Raw genomic sequence first — 26,297 nt, forward strand, 5'->3', positions numbered from 1 at the left:
ACTCACGGACCGCGAGATCGTGACCTGGCTGAAGTCGGACGCTTAACCGACTGCGCCACCCAGGCGCCCCTCTCCTATCAATCTTGGGGGGCAGTGGGGACAGTGACGTTACTAACACAAATGTTCTTAAAGATGGGGAGATGCAGTTGTGTAATAATGCATACACAGTGAAAAATTAGCAACTTGAAAAATAAACTTACTCAGAAATTTTAAAACAATAATAAGCCTCTGAAGTAAAACATTCCCTCTGTTGCCCTCCCTGGACCTGTGAGTGTGATGCATCAGCAGAGGAAGAAGTGTCTTTGCCTCTTCCATCACACTGTCAAAGTCTCGACAAGAGTGAACGTTAGATTAGAAGAGAGGCAAAAAGAAGGGGAAAAAAGAACATGAACACGAACATGAACACATACCCCTCTATCAAAGTATATGCTACTCTCAGGGCGCCTGGGTGGCGCAGTCGGTTAAGTGCCTGACTCTTGATTTCGGCTCAGGTCATGATCTCATGGTTTGTGAGTTTGAGCCCTGTGTTGGGCTCTGTGCTGACAGCATGGAGCCTGCTTAAGATTCTCTCTCTCCTTCTCTCTCTCAAAATAAATGAATAAATAAACTTCCAGAAAATATATATATACACACACGTATGTATGTACACACACATACACACACACACACACGCGCACACACATATGCATGCTACTCTCTCGCAACCTCTCCAACCAAATGCTGCTCTTTTTCACAATGGCAGAAAGTGCCAAATATTCCCTGCCATTCATTCCACTTCCTGTGTTCTCGTTTCCAGCCCATTCATGTCTTGCTCAAAAATGCCCTCAGAGCCAGGGAGGACCTCTCCATCAAGCTGATAGCAGACAGGGAGAATTATTCAGCTGCAAGGGGCAGGGAGTAAGAGACCCACTCCAGCTGCTCCAGAAGTTCAAATGTGCACATGAGCCTCCAAGAGACACTGGAACGCTACAAGAGCTCCAATGCAATCTAAAGCCAACAGTCCCCCTGACTTGATCCCAATTCTGTGTGTGCCATGGACAGTTGTGACACTTAGATTTCACAGAACACTTACTTTCCCTGAGACTGTCACCATTTTGTAAAAACTTGAGAATCCATACAAACATAATCAAAATTATTATTGCTTGGATTACTGAGTCATTGTCCACCTGGACCTTTTTTAATGAGATCCTACTGGAAATGATTCATAGACTTTCAAATAATTTAAGTTTCCTAACTGAAGAAACTAGTAAAGGCCAAAACTCCTTTAAATGCAGTATTCTAATTTTTTAAGTGTGGTCCTTTTAAAATTTTTTTTCAAAGTTGAAGAAAATAGTGAAAAGAGAAATCCCTTTTTTTATACCTCAGTTTCTCTGCCCTACAATTCCATGCCATTCAGATAACTTCTCTCATATAAAATGGCCAGCTCTTGACCCCCTTCAAAATGTATCTCTAGTGCCGAAAGTTTTATCCTCAGGGAAGTTTTCTGGCATCGTATTCTCACAAAACAAGGCACTTTTCTTCCAGATCTCAGTTAAGGTATAAGTTTTATGTATCAACTTCCAACCTGTATTTGTCTTTTCTATCTCAGGATACAGTCAACTGACTGCTTTAGAAATAACTAGACAGTGGTCTTCACACTGAACTAAAAACAAATAAAAAAAATTATGCTGTACCCATTTTTTCAAGCAGGAAGGCACAACAGATAATTGTGCCCCAAGTCATGACTCTGTTCTGTTCTGCAGCTCATCATATAAATAAAGTGACAAGAATCTGCACCTTGAAGCTACTACTACTGCTCTGTTAGAGCACTGTTTCAGGGATCAGACACTCTCTTAAGACATCTAGAAACCTAAGGGTATGAAAGGTCTGTCTTTTCGCCCCGCCCCCTTCGCTCTTTGCAACCACAGAGAGAAAATAAGCTGCCCAAATGTCCCTTTTCATCACCCTACTTACCCTTCGACAATGACACTCAGCGACAGAGAATAGGACAGATGTACATGTTTGTTACCACTGACAAAAGGCATATACTATCTTCAAGAGCATTAAATTTCTTGAAATAACAAATGTTGGTTAACTAATGATTGCACTCTGTTTTCTCTAGCTCCTCACCAAAAACAACATTAAACTTGGAAAAATATTACTCTCCCCTCCCAACCCAAAGAAACTAGAATACCAACAAACCTTAAGTGATTAGGCAACTATATTTCCTTTTTTTTTTTTTTTTTGCAACCAAGCAATTCTATATATAATGATGCCCAGTTCAATACTGACATACAACCAAGCAATTCTATATATAATGATGCCCAGTTCAATACTGACCTACAACCATATTCTAGATGATGTTACAGGTATAAAAAGCTTGGTCAAAAATGCAGACCAAGTTCATCAATATTATCAATGGGTCTTTATCAGGAATAGAAATGTGGCAACATAACGGTTAAGTCACAGACCGTCAAGAGAGTAGGATTCTATAAACTTACTATGGGACTGTCACAATTCAACCCTCCCTGTACAATATAAAACTTTTTAAAAATGCACACTAAGAAGTTTGTAGAGCACTAGTGTGTGCAAAGTGCTTTTCTGAAATCCTATAATGCTATGGGATAAAGTCTGTATCCAAAGCAAACACTGTTTTCATGGTGAAATGTCTCAAGAGTTTGACTCTTCCCATCGTCCCCCAATTTTTCTTCTCAAGCACAATCAGATAGGAAAACAATACCATTCTGGAAACTGTTCTAAACTGTTCTAAATCAAACCCTTGAGGGTGAGACACTTGAGCAAAGGGTCCATTTCTTATTTTAATCCCTAAACATATATACAAAGCCTGGCATACAGCAGACACTAACAGTAGATTGCCGAATTTAATAATCTGCCTTAAACCCACGTACGCTATTTCAACTGTTTCCCTTTTGTGCTTAAAAGTGGTCTTAGCTGGGGCACCTGGGTGGCTCAGTTGGTTAAGCGTTCAACTTCAGCTCAGGTCATGATCTCACAGTTTGTTGAATCCAAACCCTGCATCAGGCTCACTGCTGTCAGCTCAGAGCCTGCTTCAGATCAGATCCTCTGTCCCCTTCTCTCTGCCCCTCCCTGGCTCATACTCTCTTAAAAATAAAAAACATGAAGACAGACAAGAGAGAGAGAGAGAGAGAGAAGAAAGAGAGAGAGAGAGAGAGAGAGAGAGAGAGAGAGAGAGAGAAGAAAGAAAGAAAGAAAGAAAGAAAGAAAGAAAGAAAGAAAGAAAAGAAAAGAAAGAAAAAAATAAAGAGAAAGAAAGAAAAGAAAGAGGGAGGAAAAGAAAAACAGGAAAAAAAGTTGTCTTTAGCGAATCTGGACTTTACTATTTTTTTTTTAATTTTTTTTTCAATGTTTACTTATTTTTGAGAGAGAGAGTGACAGAGTGCAAGCAATAAAGAGGCAGAGGGAGAGGGAGACACAGAATCTGAAGCAGGCTCCAGGCTCTGAGCTGTCAGCACAGAGCCTGACGCAGGGCTTGAACTCACAAACCGTGAGATCTCGACCTAAGCCGAAGTCGGTCGCTCAACCGACTGAGCCACCCAGGCGCCCCTGGACTTTACTATTTTTTTAATGCATTTTTAAAATTTATTTATTTTTTATTAAATAATCTCTATGCTCAACACAGGGTTCAAACTCACAACCCCGAGATCAAGAGTCACGTGCTCCACTGACTAAATCAGCCAGGTGCCCCAATGTGATCTTTATTACTGAGGCACCTGGGTGGCTCAGTAAGGCACTCAATTCTTGATCTCGGGTCTTGATTTCAGGTCATGAGTTCAAGTCCTGTGTTAGGCTCCACGCTGGGCATAAGGCCTACTTTTAAAACAAACAAACAAACAGGATAACTATGTGACTGCATTCCTTACAAACTTCAGCCTTGATGCAATTATTTGCCTTTTAAAATACTATTTGACTATTTTATTTTAACCTACATCATCTACTACCACGCAGAGGAGAATTTCTCAACACGGGAAAGACAACCAAATATCTGCACTTCTGTAAGGCCACTATGCCAGTCTTTGTAACGAACGATTTGGTTAAACTAGCCAATTGTGACTGAATGCTATAAGCGGAAATCATTCAAAACTGTGCAACAGCTAGGTTGCTGGTGAGGTGTTGGATCTTCGGTCCTTATGCATTTAAGAGAAGCAGATGGAGTGGCAGCAGAAGCACAGGCACAAGAACTTCACGAGCCAATGCAGAAGCCGCCAGTCACCTGAGGGCACTGATGCCTGGAAAGCAGCTGGTCTCACCTGAGATGTGCCGGCCATGTAAAGTACACACTGACCGAAGAAGTAATACAAAAAAAGTTTGTATTAAGTTTGGGAGTGCCTGGGTGGCTCAGTTGGTTAAGCGTCCGACTTCGGCTCAGGTCGTGACCTCACAGCTCCTGAGTTCGAGCCCCGCGTCCGGCTCTGTGCTGAAAGCTGGAGCCTGGAGCCTCCTTCAGATTCTGTGTCTCCCTCCCCTCTGTCTACCCTTCCCCCGCGCTCTGGCTCACTCTCTCTCTCTCTCTCTCTTTCTCTCTCAAAAATAAACATAAAAAAATCCTATTGAAAAAAATCTCAAGTTTGTATATTAATCACGTTTAAGTGATAATATTTTTGTACATTAGGAAAATATTACTAAAGTTAATTTTTTTTTTTTTTTTTTTTTTTTACCTTTTTTAACTTGACTACTAGAAAATTTTAAACTACTTATGTGGCTCACAATATACACAGTGGGCAGTGCTGGGTTGGAGCCCCAGGCCTGGGTTCAATGTCCAGTACCAGTAACTTCCTGGGCTTATTTTTTTGTTTTTGTTTTTAATGTAATTTATTGTCAAGTTAGCTAGCATACAGTGTATACAGTGTGCTCTTGGTTTTGGGGGTAGATTCCCATCATTCATCGCTTACATACAACACCCAGTGCTCATCCCAACAAGTGCCCTCCCAAATGCCCATCACCCATTTCCCCTCTCCCCGCACCCTCCCCCCCAAGCAACCATCAGTTTGTTCTATTTAAGAGTCTCTTATGGTTTGCCTCCCTCCCTCTCTCTATTTTTTTCCCCTTCCCTTCCCCCATGGTCTTCTGTTAAGTTTCTCAAGTTCCACATAGGAGTGAAAACATAGGATATCTGTCTTTCTCTGATTGACTTATTTCACTTAGCCATTTAATACTTTCCAGTTCCATCTACATTGTTGCAAATGGCAGGATTTCATTCTTTCTCACTGCCATTACTTGGCTTACTTTAAACAGCTGATTAATATTTGGGCTTCATTTCCCTACCTATAAAAGTAGGATAATGAATGGCACCTCCTCTGGGTCATGGTGAGGATTAACAGGCACTCAGGACATAATGGCTGGCACTCAGTAGAAGTTAATCAGCAAGGAAAGGATTACAAACCGCCAATGATGCTACTGTTCCCAAATAAGTACCTAAAAAAGTTTGTCGATGGGGAAGTGACAGACTGTTCTTTAAACAATGTATGACTTGTCATTATATTACAACATTTCCCTCCCTGACAATAACCCCTGAGCGCCCTGATTAACCCCGCTCTACAACACTGACCAACACTCCAAAACCACAGTCGTGATTTCTCGTTTATTTTTACATAAAACAGTATTTTCTAACTTAATGATCTATTGTTTGAATGCTGTTTCAAGCATATTAAAAAGGATTACATCAGAGAGATTCACTGGGCCATACCAAACAATTTTAAACTAAGACAAAGAAAAAAGCAGCAAAGCCACAATCCCTCCCAAAAATGAGGCTCCTAAAATCTCCAAGTCCAAAAACTACTGGAAGTTCACCGGGTGTACATTTTAATATTTCCAAAAGCAATCTAGAACTCAGTAACAAGCAACCGGCAAAAAAGGAAAAGAAAAAAAGGTACCTTTTGTTCTAATTTAGCAGCAAGCTTATAAGGGAAAGCTCATTACAAAAATCAGTTGTTCGAGTTAAGCACTGATATTCTTTTGAGGAAGGAACGGTGCAAGACCGTTAAACCGACTGGCGAATAAGATTCCACATTTCATGTTGAAACTTTCCACCCCTCTAACAAACCAACCACCACCACAGATACCAGACGTCAACTCAGTAAGCAGATAACCCGTGGCGGTCAGGCCATCTTTCCTATTACAGTACGATTTTAAGGGAGCACACGTGTAGAATTTACTAAAATGCCTGAGACTTAGTATCTTTTACTGGAGGGGGAGGAGGAACATCGACTGCGGTGAACATACAGCTTTTCAGGTGGGTCAGTTCTCAGCAGAATGACCCTGACATCATCTCTAACATCCAAACATACAACACAAGCCCCATAATCTTAACAGGTGTGATCTGATACTTCATATGTCCTGCAGATTCAAGCAAATTACCTCACTGCTCTCAAATCTGCTCTTCCCGCTAAAACCTAGTTGGCTACAGAAGAAATTAAACACCTTGGACACACTCATTGACCACAGGAGTCCCCAAAGTTACTATGGCTACCAGTCAGGCCCACGGGTACTACCGGGGAGAAGCATACGGTGTGACTGTACCTTAATGACATGTGGGATTTCGAAAGTGGCTTAACAACACGGAGGGGAAAATAAACACAATGAGCGAAAAGGCACCAGCCTATCACAGCACCTGGCTCCCCACAGCTGAGTCTTGAACCAGATGCTATTCAGGCAGCTCACAAAGTCTGCTCCCCACCCCCAGCCTCTACCCCACCAAATTACGGAGGTAGGCCCACCACATATTCTTTTTGTAACTCCTTCCCCAAGCACGCAGCACACTGCTAAACATAAACTACACAATGAATGAACACAGCTGTCCAGACTAGCTCATCAGTGTCACTTAGAGAAGCAGGCAGTCCACTGAAGTCTGAGTTACGAAAGGGTGACAGCATCCCTTTCCTCTTTAAGCGTCTCACGATTTTAGGATGTCCTTCCCTCCTCCTTCCCTCCCAAGCCCTCGAAGCTGCCCTGTCATCAGGTCCCATCTCCCTTTGTTCAAATCTCTCTACTGCCATTTGCCAGTCTGACTCATTTTTCTGTTTACAAACTGCCTGGGCCCCTGAATCCCGAGCTCCAGTCAGGGGCGCTGTGCACAAACCTCCTTGTCACTCTAGAAGCTAATGATCAGCATACATGAGTCTGACTTTAAAATGTCACTTCTTTCAGAAATTCCTCAGGAGACAAGAAAAACTACCAATTTCTAGAGTAACCTACCACCCCAAACTTAAAAGTAACATTTAGGAAGCAAAACACTCTAGTCCCAGAGACCCCGACTCAACGCCACACTCTGAAGCTACATGTAGGTGCCACGCCCCCATCCTAGAGCTGCAATTCCATGTAATTTACAAGCCCAGAATCCGCTTCAGAGAACAGAACGCTAACCCTACTCCCAGACCATTTTTGTCACATCCAGTCACTTACCAAATACAATGGGAACACTAAAAGAAAAAGTCTCCAGCGAATGCCAACAGTCTCAGGCCATCTTCCTAATGTGTCATGTGCTCAAAGACAGACATTGAAAAGAACCAAGAACAAATCAACCATTCATCTTAGAAACGCATCCACCATGAGAAGGCTTGCCATGAGAATTCACAAAGCATGTAGTCCACCAACTTGCTTATCCAACTCTGGAGGCTCTCTAACTCTTTCCAAATGATGAAATACAGGAACCTTCTGTACCTTTGTACTAACAGTGTATTTCCCATCTTTAGTCTCTATAGCACCACCTAACATCTCACAACTCATTTCTTATTTATGTACAGAAATCTTTTTTGTTAATGGTCATTAGAATAAAAAGCTATTGACCATCTCAGGGTAACAAAAGCATGATGATCTTATTCTTCTCCTGTTTTTTTAATGTGCAACTATTCAAGAGTTTTCATTTTGTATCCCTTCGTTTTAAAACTCCTTCAAGCAATTAGCTATTCAATTCCACCACAAAATGCAGTTTTAGAAATGAATGGGCAGTCTTTACAACCAGCTTAAAGTTGCTCCCTGTCAAAGCCTATTTACATAACACAAATCCGAAAGACAAGGTCCAACCATAAAATGTCCACAGAAGTGCTGAGTGAAAGACAGACTGGGATTGAAGGCACAGGATGAATGTCGGAGAGAAATCTGGGAATAAAGCTGGAGTTAATCAAGATCAAAATACACAAGAATTATACCTCCTTTCTCTGCTTTTCGGGCTAAAACAGGTACCCTTATTTCCATTTCCCCTGAGGTGGTAAAAATGCAAGATAATGAGAGTTTAATCATTATAATAAAGTATAAAAGAAACATGTGTACTCTTTAATGAAGAGGGATAATTTATAATATAAGGATGTTCATGTAATTAATTTCAAAACACATTTACCAGGACAATTTTAAAGCAGGGACCTGTCCAAGTAGCAGAAAGTCAAGCTGCACAGGCGCGCGGGGCACCGTGAGTACAAACACTGATGTTTGTTCTCTGGTCAGCAGACCCACCAAGCAGAGACCGTGTTCTGCAGCTGGCCCCAAACCAGAGAAGCTGACAACAGCAACTGCCATTCTTCAGCATCTGGGCATGAAACCATGCAACGCACATCGTGGTGCGGGGTCCCCTTCTCTCAATCTGTGCTTTCGCACAGCTCACCCCTCAGCTCGACACGCTCACCTGACTTCACCTCCATTCCCATTTCCCTTTCTCCTGATGGGAAAATTCCTTTCTGATCCAAAGTAACACTTTCAGACCATCTCAGCTTTCCGTGTCTCTGAATGAAATCCAGGAGGGCTGCTAATGCAAGCAGTGGCCCTGAACAAAAGCCATCCTGTCAGCCTCTCGGATCCTGAGCTACATTTACCTACTAACTACTATTAACCTATTAGAAATTAAGCCTAAGGGCTTCCAGGCAGGGTCTGTCCTAAACTGCTGCAAACATTCTGGGGACCTGGTTCCATAAACAGTACAAGCCTACGGCCGGTGTTAAAAGCAAACATGGGCGGGGTGCCTGGGTGGCTCAGTCGGTTGGGCGTCCGACTTCAGCTCAGGTCACGATCTTGCGGTCCGTGAGTTCAAGCCCTGCGTCGGGCTCTGTGCTGACAGCTCAGAGCCTGGAGCCTGTTTCAGATTCTGTGTCTCCCTCTCTCTCTGACCCTCCCCCGTTCATGCTCTGTCTCAAAAATAAATAAAAAACGTTAAAAAAAAAATTAAAAAAAAAAAAAAGCAAACATGGGCAGGACCAGCGGCTACTGCTGGAGCCCTGCACGAGCAATCTTCAGGTGACGACTGATCTACAGCGTAGATACAGTGCTGATTTATAGCATGCATCACTGCAAAATAAAGGTTAGAGGAAACAATATAGGTACTTTGCTTGGCACAGAGCCAGACACATATTAAGTGCCCAATAACTCAGTATAACACAAATAGAAACGAATTATTTCTCTTTCCTCCTGTGTTGCTCCTATAAAGATTTTCAAATAAGCCAGAAATGACTATTTCCTCAGCTTATTCCAGTCCACTGTAACCTATAATCATGATTTCAAACTTCTTGGTTTTCTGAGACTCCTCTTTTAAACTTAAGGATCCCAAAGACTTTTTATTTATGTGAGTTTTTATTGAGTTATTGTATCAGATTAAAACCAAGAAACTCAGATCTCACAGTTGAGACTGAGCCCCGAAGTGGGCTCTGTGCTGACAGCAGAGTATGCTTGGGATTCACTCTCTCTCTCCCTCTCTGCCACTTTCCCACTTGCGCTCGCTCACTCCCAATAAAAAATAAACTTAAAAAAACTAACATATTTTTAGGGGCGCCTGGGTGGCTCAGTCAGTTGAGTGTCTGACTTTGGCTAAGTCATGATCTCATGGTTCACAAGTTGGAGCCCTGTGTCAGGCAGGCTCTGTGCTGACAGCTCAGAGCCTGGAGCCTGCTTGTTTCAGATTCTGTCTCTCCCTCTCTCTCTGCCCCATTCCCGCTCATGCTCTGTCTCTCTCTCTCAAAATTAAAAAATATTAAAAATTTTAAATTTTTAATAAATTTTTTAAAATACCACATTTTTATTATAAAAATAACTACACTTTCTGAACAAAACAGAAGTTTAATGAGAAAGTGGCATTGTTTTACACCTTCACAAATCTCTTTAATGTCTGGTTTAATAGGATACAGTTGGGATTTCCATATCTGCTTCTGCATTCAAACTATTACATACAATGTTTTGGCTGAAGTACACGAAAAAAATTCAGCCTCAGATACATAGCTGGAAAAGGGAGGAGTATTTTAATAGTCTTTTCAAATAATTGCTAATATTCTTCTCGACGCTACACTAAAACCTGACAAGTGATAGTTTCTTAGAAGGTTAGTTGTGCTATAAAATCTGAAACTACAGCAATGGCTCTTTTGTACGCTGTGACATTAAAAGTCACTGGTCTCTTTTTCTACCCACATGTGATTTAGCAACATCATATACTGATCCCCTGAAAACTACAGGTTCTCTGACTCACACAGATCTTCCCCACGTTGGCACCTTCATCACACAGCATTAAAAAAAAAAAAAGTACACGTGTGGGGCACCGGGCTGGCTCAGTTGGTGGAGCATGTGACTCTTGATCTCCGGGTTCTCAATCCGAGCCCCAGGTTGGGTGCAGATGCTACTCAAAAATAAAAAATCTTTAAAAAAAAAAAAAAAAAAAAAAGTGTACTTGTTAATACCATTACCAAATTCATGAGGAAGTTTTTAAACACTGAGAAGCCATCAAGCTCAGGGTGGCAAATACAAGTTTTCCAAACTTCTGATTTTCACTTCAAAGCCCAGTTTTATCACTGGCAACAAATACGGCCCATTGTTTTCCTTGAAGAAACAGACTTGCTTTTATTCATTGTCAAGAAACTGTCTGCCAAATACCCAAGTCTGAATACACACAGTTTGTCAACCTTCCCTTCAAGTAAAACTGGTGCTCCAAAGAAATAAAAAATAAAAAAATAAAGGCAGTTGGTCCACCTCCCAAGTCACACAAATGCTTCAGGGCTTTTCCTCAAGACAACGGACACACTTAAGTGCGCAGAAGGGCTTTGTGCTTACTTCTTCTGTCACACAGACCCTCAAAAAGTGGCTACTCAAAGACTGAGATTTGGGTGCCTGGGTGGCTCAGTCGACGAAGCGTCAGACTCTTGATTTTGGCTCAGGTCATGATTCACAGTTCGTGGGTTCAAGCCCCGCATCAGGTTCTGCGGTGACAGCATGGAGTCTGCTTGGGTTCTCTCTCCTCCCTCTCTCTGCCCCTCCCCAACTTGCACGCTCTCTCTCCCAAAATAAATAAGTAAACTTTTTTTAAAGACTGAGATTAATTAATTAAAAAATTAAGTTTTTACTGCTTCATGGTTCTAGAACACTAAGTAAAACCCTCACTACTTTTCGCTCAGAGCGTGTGGCGGGATACCATGACGGCTCGAGTCCAGTTTGGTGCCACTGTCTTGATTCATGCTAAGACATCAGCAGTTTGCCCAGACTGCTTCAATGCAAATGTCTGCACAGTATAAAAAGGTAAATATTGTTTCAATATTATTAAGCAAATAGTGTTGGCCTGCACACAGCACCACAAGGGTCTCAGGAATCCTCAAGGGTTGTCCACTTACTACACTTTGAGAACCAATGTTATACGTCATGAATAGCTATCAATTACCTATGTACATGGGATCGTAAGAGTATAAGACATGGTTAGCACCTCCAGGAACTAAGAGGGACGGGGGATATACATATACACACACACTCACAAAAAACCACAATACGAGCAGTTACAACCACTGCCCAATGAAACAGCACAGAAAACAAACGCTACAATCTTTCTAAGGAAGGGAGATGATCCCCTGGGTTGGAGCAGCTGGAGAAGGACTGAGGGAGGAAAAGGATCTGAGTTGGGCTCTGAACAAGGGAGGCAGAGGTGAGAGCACTGCAGGCAGAGGGCACGGTGTGGGCTCAGGGATGTTCAGGGCACAGTGAGAAAATCTGAAGAGTCACAGACACAGAGCAATGTCCCAGCTGCCAGCCACCTTAGCACAGCCCAGGAAAAGTCAAATGCCTTGACCAAGGACACCAACAGAGTAGTGACCTAGGAAGTAAAAAGGCTAGAAAGGAAGACTATAAGGTCAAGGTGAAAGAAGTCTGACTGCCAAGCTTAGAGTACTCTGAACTTGACCCTGGAAACATCACAGAACCCCTGCAAGAATTTTGGGTTGAATTTCCAAGGTGTTTCGGAAAGGCCAACCTGAACTGTGTTCAAGAAGAAAAGTAAGAGAAATCTGATGCAGAAGCCCGACTTGGAAGCCGGTGCCATAACCCAGGTGAAAGTTAAGAGCAAGGGCATGAGCAAGCCTCAAGACAACCACGACAGTAAAGGGACGGCCACAAAAGATGGTACGACAGGACCTGGCTCGAACGGGACAGCTGGTGATGAGTGACTAGCCCAGGAAAATAATGGGCATGACGCTTATTCTAATAATCACAGACATGGGCCACAGAAAGGGAAGCAACACGATTCAAGAGATACTGGGTCAGTAAACCATACTAGCAGGTAAAATCCCAGAAAGAGAGAAATACTCAGGCTTTAAGATACAGTTCAGATGTCACGTCCTTCATGTGCATTCCTTACAATTTTGTATATATCACTGCCACACCACAAAATTCCATCTCTCTCCAAACACCCCAAAGTGACTTCTGCATTCCTAGTAGCTGATTCCATTCACTGCGCTCGAACATTTTTGTTCAATGAGTTAATACTACTTGTACTTATAATTGGCATATCTATTCTTTTTGTTTTGCAAGCAAGATGCTTATCCTTGAGCAATGAGCTTTTAGTGAACTGGGACTGTGTGTTACTCTCCCTGGGTTCTTCCAAGGCCTGGCTTCTAACATGCTGTTTCGAATGTCAGTTAAATAGAATCCCACAATAATCTGTCCCTAGAAACAAAAATCAAGTTAGCTTCATGCTTACACACTTTTCCCTCAAAGCGTCTATGCTCTGCTTACACAAGATGTTGATTCTGAAACCTCGTTGCATTTACAAAAATTAGCTAAAAAACCCACAGTTGCAAATGACTCATTAGAGCACTAAATAATTCATGTATCCTAAACTGGAACAAACCAACCTCACGGCTAACTTATTTCTTACCAGGAATGTACACTGGGAAGGTCAGTACCTACTGTGTAAGTCTTCTTTCAATTCTCCCGATGACCCATACCATGATCCACACTTTAAAAAAATTCTTCCCAGTCACAGCTACAACTACAGATGAAATCTAGTAACCTGCTATACAAAGCGGGTATTGTTTTTCCATTTTAAACACAAGGCAGCTACACATCAAAAAAGCTAAGTATCTAGTCCAAGATCACAAAAACTAGTTTAAAGAGAGCAAGGCGAACCCACGTTCATGAAACCATGCAGTGCTGTGGGGATTTCAGTCAGATCATTCATCTCCGACGTAAAGCACACCAACAAAAACAAGGGATCTCCTCCACTATTACAGTACAGAGAGAGCAGTCTCAATGGCAGAGCCAGAAAAAGAGTTTATCCAGACACTCTCCTTTGTAACTTAATATGATTTTATAAAACACTATCATCTGCAACATAGAGTCCTTTCTCCAAAAGACACCCAAACCATCCTTCATTTGGCTCTAAAGGCTACTCTGTTAGCAAAATGTAGAATTCCTTGCAATTAACAATAAAAAGGACTTTGGCTTTGGAGTGAGAATGATTTGGCTCATGTTCTGGATCCTGCTCGTACCTGCTATGTAGCTTAATACAAGTACCCTAGTTTCTCTGAACCTCAGCTTCCCTTAACTGAAACAGATAAAATGAATAAAGTCAATAAACACTGAATAAAGGGAATAAGCATTGAGTAAGCACTCAATAAACCTGAAGTTTCCTTCATCCTACCCCAACTTCACCAGAATTTTGTCTCTAATTTCAGCATTCATACTACATTAGAATTCCAGTAACTTACCTGGTCCTCTGTAAAATCAAGATGAGAATCTCAGAATTCTTGTCAAACCCACTTGTTCTGTGGATACAAAGTTCACAACCAAAGTTAAAGTTAGCTGGTACTAGCCAAACCAGACTAGAATCTGAATGTTCTTAACTGCCCGATTCAAAACTCTAAATCAAGGGCACAAAGACTATCAGTAGGGAAAACAAAACACCAAGACAAAGTGTGAACTGTACATCTGACCCATACATTCAGAAGCCCTAACCCTATCCCATACCTTCCATTAAGCAATCTTACGGTAACTCTTTAAGGAAACACAAAACAGACTTTGCACGGGGGTAGAGAAGACCCATCGGTGTGTCACTTTCCTAGGATACAGCAATCTAGATACAGTCCATGGGATAAAAAAAAAAAAAAAATCATTGTCACATAAGGCCCTACTACATCACTCAGCCTTAGATGGCTGAGAATATACACATAGTGATAACAGCCCGAAAGAGGCGAGTGCAGGCAGGGAAAGCAGAAGAACTTTAAAGATAACTAAAAATTTGTTTAAACAGAAAAGCCAATTAAGGGCCGCCTAGGTGGCTCAGTCGGTGAAGCATCCAACTTCAGGTCAGGTCATGATCTCACAGCTCATGAGTTCGAGCCCCGTGTTGGACTCTGTGTTGACAACTCAAAGCCTGGAGCCTGCTTCCGATTCGATCTCTCTCTCTCTCTCTCTCTCTCTCTCTCTCTCTCTCTCTCTCTCTCTGACCCTTCCCTGCTCATGCATGTGCACTCTCTCTCAAAAATAAACATTAAAAAAAAAAAAAGGCAAATTAATCACCAACTAGCTTTTCACCACAGCCACAATCTAACAACCACTTATTCAGTAAATACTATGAGTCACTAACATATACTTGGGAGCTAAGTGCTAGTGAAAGGTGGAACACCAGCCCAGTGCAGGGAGTAAGACATTAACATAGAAGTTTATAATACAGGATAGAAAGCAGTATGCCAAAAGGCTTGAGAGGTCAGAGAGATTATATCCAACTGTAAGAATGAAGCAGAATTAGCATAAGAAATATCTCAACTTCAGGGGCACCTGGGTGGCTCAGTCGGTTAAGCGTCCAACTTCAGCTCAGTTCATGATCTCATGGTTCATGAGTTCAAACCCCACATCAGGCTCCGTGCTGACAGCTCAGAGCCTAGAGCCTGGAGCCTGTTTCAGATTCTGTGTCTCCCTCTCTCCCTGCCCCTCTCCCACTCATGCTCCATCTTTCCCTCTCTCAAAAATAAACATTAAATAGATAGATAGATAGATAGATAGATAGATAGATAGATAGATAGATAGATATCTCGACTTCAGTTCAGGTCATGATCTTGCAGTTTGTGGCTTTGAGCCCCACGTCGGGCTCTGCTCTTACACTGCAGAGCCTGCTTGGGATTCTCTCTCCCTTCCTCTCTCTCTGCCCCTCCCTTGATCAAGCTCGCTGTCTCTCTCTCTCTCTCAAAATAAATAAGCTTTAAAAAAAAAAAAAAAGAAATATCTTTCAAGGCTCCTATCAAAAACGACATCGAATTTGGACATGCAGAGATGAGAAGCAATATTCTGTGTGTCCCAGAGCCCAATATCAGCATTCGTATACAAAGCAATGGTTATGTGTTTCTCAAATGCATGAATGGGCCAGGGCACATGCTAGATGTACAGTTGAACGTGGCCAGAGAACAGCTTTTAAGGCATGTCAGGATGAAACTGTGGCAAGCCTCACTCAGATTTTACTCTGTGGACATTGAGGTCAGTGATACAACCAAAGCTGTGCTTCTGGAAGAATAAACTGACAGAACATAATGGGTAACAGCTAAAGAGAAACTCTGCCATTCAATATATACAGTTGACTCTTGAACAAAGTGGGGGTTAAGGGTGCCAACCTCCAGTGCAGTCAAAAATCCACTGTAACTTTTGACTCCCCAAAGACTTAACTACTAACAGTTGACCAGAAGCCCTACCAATAGCAGTCAATGAACGCATAATTTATATATCATACATACTACATTCTATATTCTTACAATAAAGCTAGAGAAAAGAACATATTAAGAAAGTCATAAGGAATAGAAAACACATTTACAGCACTGTATTGTAGTTATCAAAGAAAATCCACATTATAAGTGGACACACACAAGTTCAAACCCCTGTTGTTCAAGGGTCAACTGTATCTGTAATATCACTGAGCTTATCTGCATCCAAAGTAATTTTGCTCTGTTCTTGGTCAGTCCCTCTCCTCAGCGGTTTATTACACTAATGATTACTGATGATGCATGAAGTAACATCAGGACAGGCTAGGTTACACCATGAAAACAAAGGACTAGTAGTTGTAAGAGGCAGATCACAGTAAAGTTTACTTCTCACTCACTCCAAGTTCACCATGTCTCCAGGCTACTCTCCAGGGCAGCTGTCCTACAAGCCCTCACTCAGGATTCAACCTGATTTAATCATATGGTACGATTCCAACAGTGGGGAGCACGGGAGGACTTCCCATCGACTTTTAAATGCTTCTTTCCAAAAGGAACACCTCATTTCTGCTCACATTTCACTGGACAGAGGAAGTCACAGGACCACATGCCTTGAAAAGGAAATGGATCCTCCACACATGTAAGAAAAGACAACTAGAAACCTGATGAGTGGCGCCAAAGCCCATCAAAATGTGACGTCTTTCACAACACCCAGTAATCAACTATTACGTTTTGAAGAAAACACATGCCCAGTTTCTTTGCAATTAGGTAACCTGTTCTTGAGGCATTACATTCCCATGCAGCCTTACAAGTGTCATGAATCTCATGAGGACTATGAAACAACCTAATCTGTGTATATTCACTAACTCTAAAGAATGTAGCATCATCTGTGGTAGGTTGTTCTGTTTTTTTGTTTTGTTGTTTTTTGTTTTTATACCTACTGTTCTTTTAGAAACAGTTTCTAAGCTACTGAAAAACCATACAGACTATTCGTCTTGCTCTAATCTGAGAAATTTCTCATTTAATCCATATTTATAAAGGCATAAGAGATAAGGAAGATATATGCAGCCTGATCAAATCATTTCTATCTTATTAGGATCCTTTGGCATAGGAGCTCCTGGGTGGCTCAGTCACTTAGGCAGCCAACTCTTAGTTTTGGCTGAGGTCGTGATCTCACAGTTCATTAGTTCATGTCCCACATCTAGCTCTGTGCTGATGGCACAGAGCCTGCTTGGGATTCTCTCTCTCCCTCTGGCTCTCTGCCCCTCCCCCCATCTCAAAATAAATAAATAAACTTAAAAAAAAAAAAACCTCCTTGGCATAATCCAAGCAATTAAGAACAATAAAAGTTGCCCATTACTTAATGACCAGATTTAATTAATGAGAAGCATGAGTAGCAATGGTGCTATTAATAATTTCTTCAAGCTACAAATCTCCTATACATTTGAGACAAGCAAACAGAATAAAGAATGCACACATTTTAGAAACACAATCCTACTTGCAAACCCCAGCTCTCCCTACATGTGGGCCGTCAACCAAGCTACAGAATCTCTGTGAACCTCCATTTCCTCATCTACAGTACAGTTAATTCAGCTACTTCACAAAACCAGTCCCAGATGAAACAAGACATCTTACATAAAAGGCTACAGGGTAGATATTTTTTAAAGTGGCAGATAGTATACGTTTGATAAGCAAGGAATATGGCTTTCTTTATCTTTTAATCAGGATTCCCCAAGTTAGGAGCAGGAAAAAGGGCTTTAATTACCACTTAGTTGAGAATATCTCATGAGCAGTGGACATCAGAGCATAGCCAAGCAGACACCACAATTATCCATCGTACTACACGCTTACTCGGCGATTGAGCCAATATTTCCCTAACTTTGAGAGAATTACACCAAGAACAAAGACAATGGGTGGGTATTCACAGACACCAAATCTTAGCATCAAAAGCCATTTTTAAGATGTTTTCGGTTAGATGTCTCCAAACTGATTTTTGACCATGGGACTTTCAGCAAACATTATAGGAAACCCACAAAAGTAACAGAAGAGATGGGGCACCCGGGTGGCTCAGTCGGTTACGCGTCCGACTTCAGCTCAGGTCATGATCTCACAGCTTGTCAGATCGAGCCCCACGTCGGGCTCTGTGCTGACAGCTCAGAGCCTGGAACCTGCTTCAGATTCTCTGTCTCCTTCTCTCTTTGCCCCTCCCCTGCTTGTGCTCTGTCTCTCACTCTCAAAAATAAATAAATGTAAAAAAAAAAAAAAAAAAAAAAGTAACAGAAGAGGGTAGAGATGCTATGGGGGACAGGTGTGGTCCCCTCCCCATGCTCCCTCCAAGTCCATTTGGCTCCCTGCTGTAATTCTAAGGAACCCCGGGGCTTGAAATCACCTTTAGGGAAACAAACAAACAAACAAACAAACAAACAAAAATGGATACTTCCACTTTTTATGGCAGAAACTAGAGGTAGGGGAGTCTAAGTGACTCGCCCAAGGTTGTCAGCAGCAAACTAAGTCTAGAACCCAAACTACCAAATGCTAGAGCTGAGTTTGTCCACTATTGTCTACTAATAATCAAGTTTTTCTTGCTACTGAATGCTTTGCATCAGAATTTGCCCTCATTTTTATCATGGTCTGTGCATTTCAATCTCCCAGCTTTAATCGGGCATTCTTACTTGCTTAGTACTCTTACCCTCATGTTACTCATTCTCTTATTAGTGCCTTCTCTGTTAGTCTTGTCATGTATCCAGAACAACTGCAGTGAAACATTTCACTCCCAACACTGATTTACCAAACCTATCATATTTGTGCCCAGCAGATCCATAAGACAGCAAAGAGAAAATAATGAGACGCAAAGGGAGTATCCTCTGAAATGTCAGATGCCAAGATCCTATTCCTTGCCTGACCTACTCAGTGTTATCACCCCCTGTCCTGTATCTCCAAAAAGGCAGTTTACCAATGAAGGCTGGGATAAACATGACTAGTGAGGAAGAAGGATGACACACTTGTGAGAGTCAAGTCTAAATGATGTGGATGTGGGGGCGCCTGGGTGGCTCAGTCGGTTAAGCATCTGACTTTGGCTCAGGTCATGATTTCACAGTTCGTGGGTTCGAGCCCCACGTCGGGTTTGGTGCTGACAGCTTGGAGCCTGGAACCTGCGTCGGTTTCTGTGTCCCCCTCTCTCTCTCCCCTCCCCTGCTCACACTCTGTTTCTCTCTCTCAAAAATAAACATTAGAAAAAAATTTTTAATAATGTGGATGTAACAGGGAAAAACAGAGACCCTTTGGGAATTCAGGTTGGCAGAGAGATGTCCTCAAAATCCCACAGAAAAGGGTCCTTCTAAGCCAAAACAACACCCAGACAGATAAACAAAATCTGAACAGTTCAAGAACAGGGTAGGCTACATCAAACCTGGGCCATTCCAAGATGACCACAGAAACCCTCCCATAACAAAATAGCCACCTGTGTGTTCCAGGACAACATTATAATGGAGGCCTCTTTTACTTCTAGTGGTATGATTTATCTACTAAATTAACCAGCTCTTTCTTTGTAACCAGGAACAGGCTAAAGATGAGTGAAATAAGACTCCTGAGAATGCCCAACAGAAGCATGAACAGTGCCGCAAGATCAGCTTATGCACTTGACTTATGACCTGAAGGCAACAAACTCTTCCTACCCATTGCACAGAAAATCCTGACAAGCGTTATCTGATTGAAAATCACTGCTATCATAACGGGGACCAATTAACTCATCTTTGTCTCAAAGAAAAATGTTGGGCTATATTATATAAATAAGTCAAGAGCACAGTGCAATATTTAATTTGCTTATTTTCTTGCTTATTTAAACCAGAATGTCAACACTTGACTGTGATTTGGGGAACATACGCGGATTATGCATCTTCATAACTAAATGAGATAGAACATTACTTTCATTTATTTTTTTGACTTTATTTATTTTTTTAATGTTTACTTTATTTTTGAGAGATAGAGGCAGAGCACAGCAGGGGAGGGGAGGGAGGGAGGGAGGGAGGGAGGGAGGGAGGGAGGGAGAGAGAGAGAGAGAGAGAGAGAGAGAGAGAGAGAGGCAGGGAGGGAGGGAGACACAGAATCTGAAGCAGGCTCCAGGCTCTGAGCTGTCAGCACAGAGCCCAAAGAAGGGCTCAAACCCACAAACATGAGATCGTGACCTGAAATGAAGTCAGAAGATTAACTGACCGAGCCACCCAGGTGCCTCTTAGTACCTTATTTTTTTTTTTTTTTAGCTAACCTCTATACCCAATGTGGGGTTCAAACTCACAACCCCCAGATCAAGAGTCACATACTCTATTGACTGAGCCTGCCAGGTGCTCCACGTAACATTAATTTTAAAAGCTTCTAATCTGCATTTGGATATGCAACAGAATGGATACAGATAATCTCTCAGGAGCACTCTATGTAGAGGGGACCTATCATTTCTATAAATTTCTTATCTGAAACTCTTCCTTGTCTCCTTGTTGGAGTTAATTTGGACTGAAAAGAGTAGCCAAAAGAATTTGAAATCAGTGACTCTCTTTATTGGAAAGTTTCCTTTATGTGCCTTTAAATATTGAGAACTGATCTTAGATGACTTCTCAGTGCTTAGGAGTGATGACCATACTTCACAAATTTGTTCCTCTTCTTTTAGAAATACAGAGTTCTTTTATTTATAACTGGTTGCGAGTAATCCAGTAATTCTATGAGTAATTCTATTATGGCATTTAGAACTTCCTTTTAAATGCTGGATTTTTTTAAACTTTCTTTCTAAAGGTTAGGGAGAAATGGTACACAGATACTCATACCGGACCAATGATCTAAGCTTTCTGAAGATAAACTTGACGATATCTATTAAAAGCTGTTGAAATGTACAGGCTTTGCCCTAGCAACTTCATTTCTGCAAGAAAGAGATAAAGGATATAAAGATGTACATACATGGTTGTTCATCACAGCAAAGTTTACAACAGTACGAAGGAGGAAGGGAAGGAGGGAATAGGGAAAGAGGAAGTGAAAGGGAGGAAAGAAAAGACAACTATTCAACTGAGGGTAATTTGTAAACTGAGGATAAATCTAAATCCACACAATGAAATACTATATATAGCCACTAAAATAACTATGTAAGTTACTTGACACTTGTAAAGGTAGAGTCAAGAAATGTTTTATAATCTGCTTGTACTCAGAAGCACAAAGAATACGATCACACATGGTGTGTATATGTATACGTACACACACACACACACACACACACACACACACAGCCTCTACAAATTTTCAAGTCCAGAAAGAAAAAACACCAGATTGTACCAAAAAAAAAATTTTCTAGGTAGTACCCATTTATTCACAGGTGTACTTTGTTCTTTTTATGTGTAATTCCTGAATTTCTAGAGGTACATCTACCATTCTTAATAAAACTATAATAAAAAATGCCTTTCATGAATCATGAAAACTGAGGACTTCTTCAGCAAGAGGTAACAGAGCAGAAAGTTAACCATGAAAATAAATCTACCAGCCAAGTAAAAGTTACATAAAGTTCTGCCAAAATCACAGCTCACAACGGATGGATGTCCCTTTCACATGATTACTTATTTCAAGTCTTGCTAGAAATGTTCTTGACGCACGCAGAAAAGGGCTTGTGCCCTAGAGTCAGAGACCCATGTTCAAGGCCCAGCTCTGCCACATACCAACTGTGTGACTGCAAGGAAGTTGCTTAGCCTCAGTCTCCATGAAACCCAAAAGTAACAGACCCCACCTCTGAGAGCTGTAGGGATTAAAAAGAAAGAAGGCTATATAGAGCACCTAGTTCTAAGCCCGGCACAGGGAAAGAAGTAATAAAATGATGGCAATTATTATCGTTACTATTCCTGCTCTCACATATTAATCAAGAAACACTGGGGCGCCTGGGTGACTCAGTCAGTTGAGCGTTCGACTGCAGCTCAGGTCATGCATGATCTCACAGTTCGTGAGTTCAAGCCCTGCGCCAGGCTCTGTGCTGACAGCTCAGAGCCTGGAGCCTGCTTCGGATTCTGTGTCTCCCTCTCTCTCTGTCCCTCCCCTGCTTGCTCTAGGTCAAAATAAATAAACATTTAAAAAAAATTTTTTTTTAATCATGAATGCTTTAAGGGCAGCAACCGTGTCTTATTTGTGTTCCTCCCTGGATCCCTGGCACCTAATACTGTACCTGACGTACAGCAGGCCTTCATTAAATGCTTACTGAATGAAGTATACCTGAAATTAACTAATTAACCTCCCTGAACATCAATTTCCTTTCCCAGCAAAATCATCAAAACACCCTGCAGAGGTGAGAACTGGTAAACATGAGACACCTAGTTCAGGAAGAGGCTCCCAATAAACGACAGCTATCATACCCGTGAACTTGTCCTGTAGGTTTCAAAAGGCACCAAAGCTGAAGGGAGAAAACAGATAACAATTTTTTCTCTGAATTTCCCTTCTTATTTGGGTCTATTACTTTTATTCGGACTCAGGAAGGAAAATTCTCTCCTTCCAGGCACACATCCTAGCAAGCTATTAAAGTGATAATCTTCAGACGGCCACAAGCACTTTTGGCCAAGCAGCCAAAATAGTACCTTAGAATCTGTGAGCTTAGGATATAATATAAACAAAAAGGGACCATGAAAATCAGGAGATCAGTATTTCCAGGGGATTCAAATTAAAACTTTTTTTCCCCCAAATTAAAACTTTTAACATGATCTGGATTAAGAAAGCACAAGAAAAATCAACACAATTTTTATATACATTACCAAATAATTAAGGAAATACGAGATTTATGAAACTATTCAATTCCCTGACAAGCATTTTCTTCACAAAAATCAAAATAAATGGGAATGCATTTTGAGAAGAAAAGCAGATCAAGGGAAAAGAAAGTCACTAAATTCTACACAGGGAGGTGAAAAAACTACAGACGTGAAACCAAAATTCATTTTGTATAAATCATAACATTCCTATACTGGTATTAAGAGAGAAACAGTCATCTGAGGAGAAAGAAAAAAAAAACAAAAAACAAAAAAAGCCTACCATAAAGGAGAAAAACTCAAAAACTGCCCAGATCAGTCATTTGTGTAGCTCTGCTTAATTTCCCATATCTAATTTGACAGAAACCTCAGATTTCATACAGAAGTGCTTAATGGAAGGTTTATGGTCCTAGTCCTGCAGCGATTCTGTCAAAAGACAAAAAGACTACTCAGCAATTCTTTCGCTTTGAGTTGAAGTTTTTGGTTCCATATCCCTGAAACACAGCATGCCGTGATTCAGAGACGGCTTATGGTTTATAGTATTATACACTGGACTAAAAATACCATTTAAGAATCCTTATTAGGAAAATGATAGTTTTGTAGTGACTTTCAAGACAACTAGAATAAATATATTCAAGGGGTAAATTTTATATGAAATGTCTCAGTGACGCTTCGATTTAAAAAACAATGTATGAAAAAAAGGCAAGATCTTGCTAATTTTCTAGAATCTGGCATAATGGGTACACAGGGGTCAATGCTACTGTTCTGAGTATTTTTTGAGTATGTTTTAAAATTATTATGTGACATTTCTTAAAAATGAGGCAGACAAAAGAATTAGACAAGCCATAACTACAGTCTCACATCAGTCACCCACATGTCAGTGTGAAGCTGCTAAACAGGTTCAAACGTAAAGTGACAGAGACCTGCTCTGACCAAGCACAAAAACCAGGTAAGAGTTGTACAGATTTTCCCACCTGACTTGGTCTACACTGGCCATCTTCCATTTAACATGGTGCTTCTCTTCCCCAAAAGGGATGATGTAACTCACCAGAATCAAACTACAACTGATGCTGGGAGGAGAAAACTAAAATCTGTTTATTCTCAACAGGGTAGATTTTATTAATGGTTCAATATAATATGTATATATAGTTGTGTCACAAATTCATCCATCCATCAGCAATCCAAGTATTTCCTGCATAGCCACTAATATCTATATGCCATGATTGATGCCAGGTCCCAGGGATACGGTGATGAACGAAACAGATGAAATCTACCCTCCAGAAGCTTACAATCCAGAGGAAATACAGATATAAGTGATTACCTCATTCCCACCGAGTCAAGTGAGCAGTGTGACAAATGAATCCTACTGAATTAACTAGAAAGGAGGAAAGGTACAGTGAGCAAAGACATTATGGAAAAGTTAAAGAGGTGACCAAAAACAGTACAACCCAAGATACTTAATGTATGCAGGAAAAACAATCATTCGTCCTGGTTGCTGGCACAGTTTTTTAGAAAAAACACTTATTTCTACAGTTTACGATACTGTTCTAACCAACTAGGTGTTTCCAAAAGAAAACTCCCATCTTTTCTAATTTATATACATAATTTATCCTGGGGGGAAAAAAAAATGTCTCATTCAAAAAGGTAAAAAAAAAAAAATGTTACCTATAGCCATACTTTAAGATAAAAGTGACTTTAAATATTTAAGTCAATACCAATTATTCAAAATTCACATATAGCATTGTTCAAGGTTCAGCTGTACAACGTTCCTTCCAAGTTACCAGAAATCTTGGTGGAAAAGGTTGAAGTTTAAACCTGGGTGTATTTAACATTACAAAAAGGTTCAAAAGCCAATTTATCATACTTTTAGGTTTTCAGATTTTCCAGAAGTGAAGAAAAGGAAAAGAGGAAAGAAGAGAAAGACCTGAAAAACAATACTATTTGACAGAGGGAAAAATTCAGGGCCATTCGTATCTGGCCCAATAAAGAGAACAGATTCCCACCGGTGATAAAGATTTAATCATATACACATCCAAGCTCTCAGAATTCTTTTCCTTTCTGCCACCACATACTAAGGTTTCTCTGGCATCGTCATCTAGACAAAGATTCATGAGGAGGTCCCTCTGAATGACTGGGCTATCAGCAATGATGAAAAGGAACTCACACGTCCTGTCCTAGGAAATCACCCAGACACAATATTTATCAAACAGTTCTATTTATTGCTCTGTATTAGAAAAAGAAAGATATTTAAAGTGCAGCAATGTGGCAGGCAACAATAGCATAACATAATTTAATCATTCCAACCAAAGTAGGAAGGAAGAAGTCACGATGACTTTGAAGAATCCTCACTGATGTTAAAACATCCTCTGTCTCTCTTCATGCCCAAGACCATAAGCTTCATATCCCCCTTCGGCCACCCTTGTAGCACTCAATGAAAGGTCAATACATGACTTCACTGAACAAAAGAACTCAGGGGCAGAATAAAACAGTACCCCGCTCAAGGTTGCACAGCTAGTTATGTGACAGAAACACAGCCGAACTGGGACCAGTCTCCTCCAAAGTCTTCCCCGCTCGCTACACAACCTTGCCAAGTAAAAACTGTTTTACTGGGGGTAGAGGGGAAAGGAGATGGAATCAGGTGACAAGTGGGAGTGAGGAAACCAGCAAAGTATTCAGTTACAGGGTTATTATCTCCTAAGCCAGGAATGAAAAACAAAAAAAACACCTTTCCCAGAAATTAGCACATGTAACGACTCTGTTCATCTGCCGGAGTCTCCGCACCAATCACTTCCCATCCCCTAAAACCCCACAGGAAGTAAGTAAGGACAATTCACATTTAAGGGACTACAAAAGGAAACTTGCAACGCAGTTCAGTGAATCACCTGGGTCTTTCCCAGACTATCCTGAACCCTGTCTTTCTTTCAGTTCACCTAATTCCTTTGCGTTAAGCAGAAGATGTACACCCAAAACACATGCTTACTACAAGCTGATCCCGGCACAAAGCGAGGGGATTGAGGAAAGGTGCTCCAGAGACTGCAAGGTGCATACCTGCATTGTCCTCAGCACCCACCCAACCACTTCTGCACCACTAAAATGAACTTAAAAAACTGGTTTTTCAACTTCCAATATAGGTTAAACATGAACTAATTAACTGTTTGTAAAACACTTTGAAGATGTGAAAGAGTATGTAAATGTTAATTATTAATGTTGATCCACAAAGCTCCCCGCATGTCAAGTAAAATACAACCGTACTGGTAAGTTTCTGCTACTTTCAAGGCACAAACATGGAAGCCCAGCATGTTTTAAGAATTCTAGGAAAACTCTAAGGGCAAACCACAATGATTTTCTATTTACAACATGAACAAGCTGGAATTTTAAGCTGGCTATTCTGGATATAATTATATGAGTTTAAAAAAAAAAAAAGTGACTTCTGCAATATATGTAATAAAACTAGAGTATGTTTAGAGTCACAAAGTCCTGGATGAAAATTACAGTTCATTGACCTGAAATGGGCAAAGTAAAATCTCTGAACCCCCATTTTCTCATCAAAAAAGGTGGGGGTGGGGATAACACCTATCTTATAGCCTATTGTAAGGAATTAAGAGAA

General features: G+C 41.0%; 1 protein-coding gene across 11 annotated transcripts in view; it reads right to left on the reverse strand.

Moving 5' to 3' along the window:
- AKAP13 (A-kinase anchoring protein 13) overlaps positions 1–26,297 on the reverse strand; it is a 335,196-nt gene that overhangs the window by 295,933 nt on the left and 12,966 nt on the right. The gene's annotated exons all lie outside the window — the stretch shown is intronic.

This window comes from Neofelis nebulosa, chromosome 7, assembly GCF_028018385.1.
Source record: "Neofelis nebulosa isolate mNeoNeb1 chromosome 7, mNeoNeb1.pri, whole genome shotgun sequence".
Taxonomy (NCBI): Eukaryota; Metazoa; Chordata; class Mammalia; order Carnivora; family Felidae; genus Neofelis; species Neofelis nebulosa.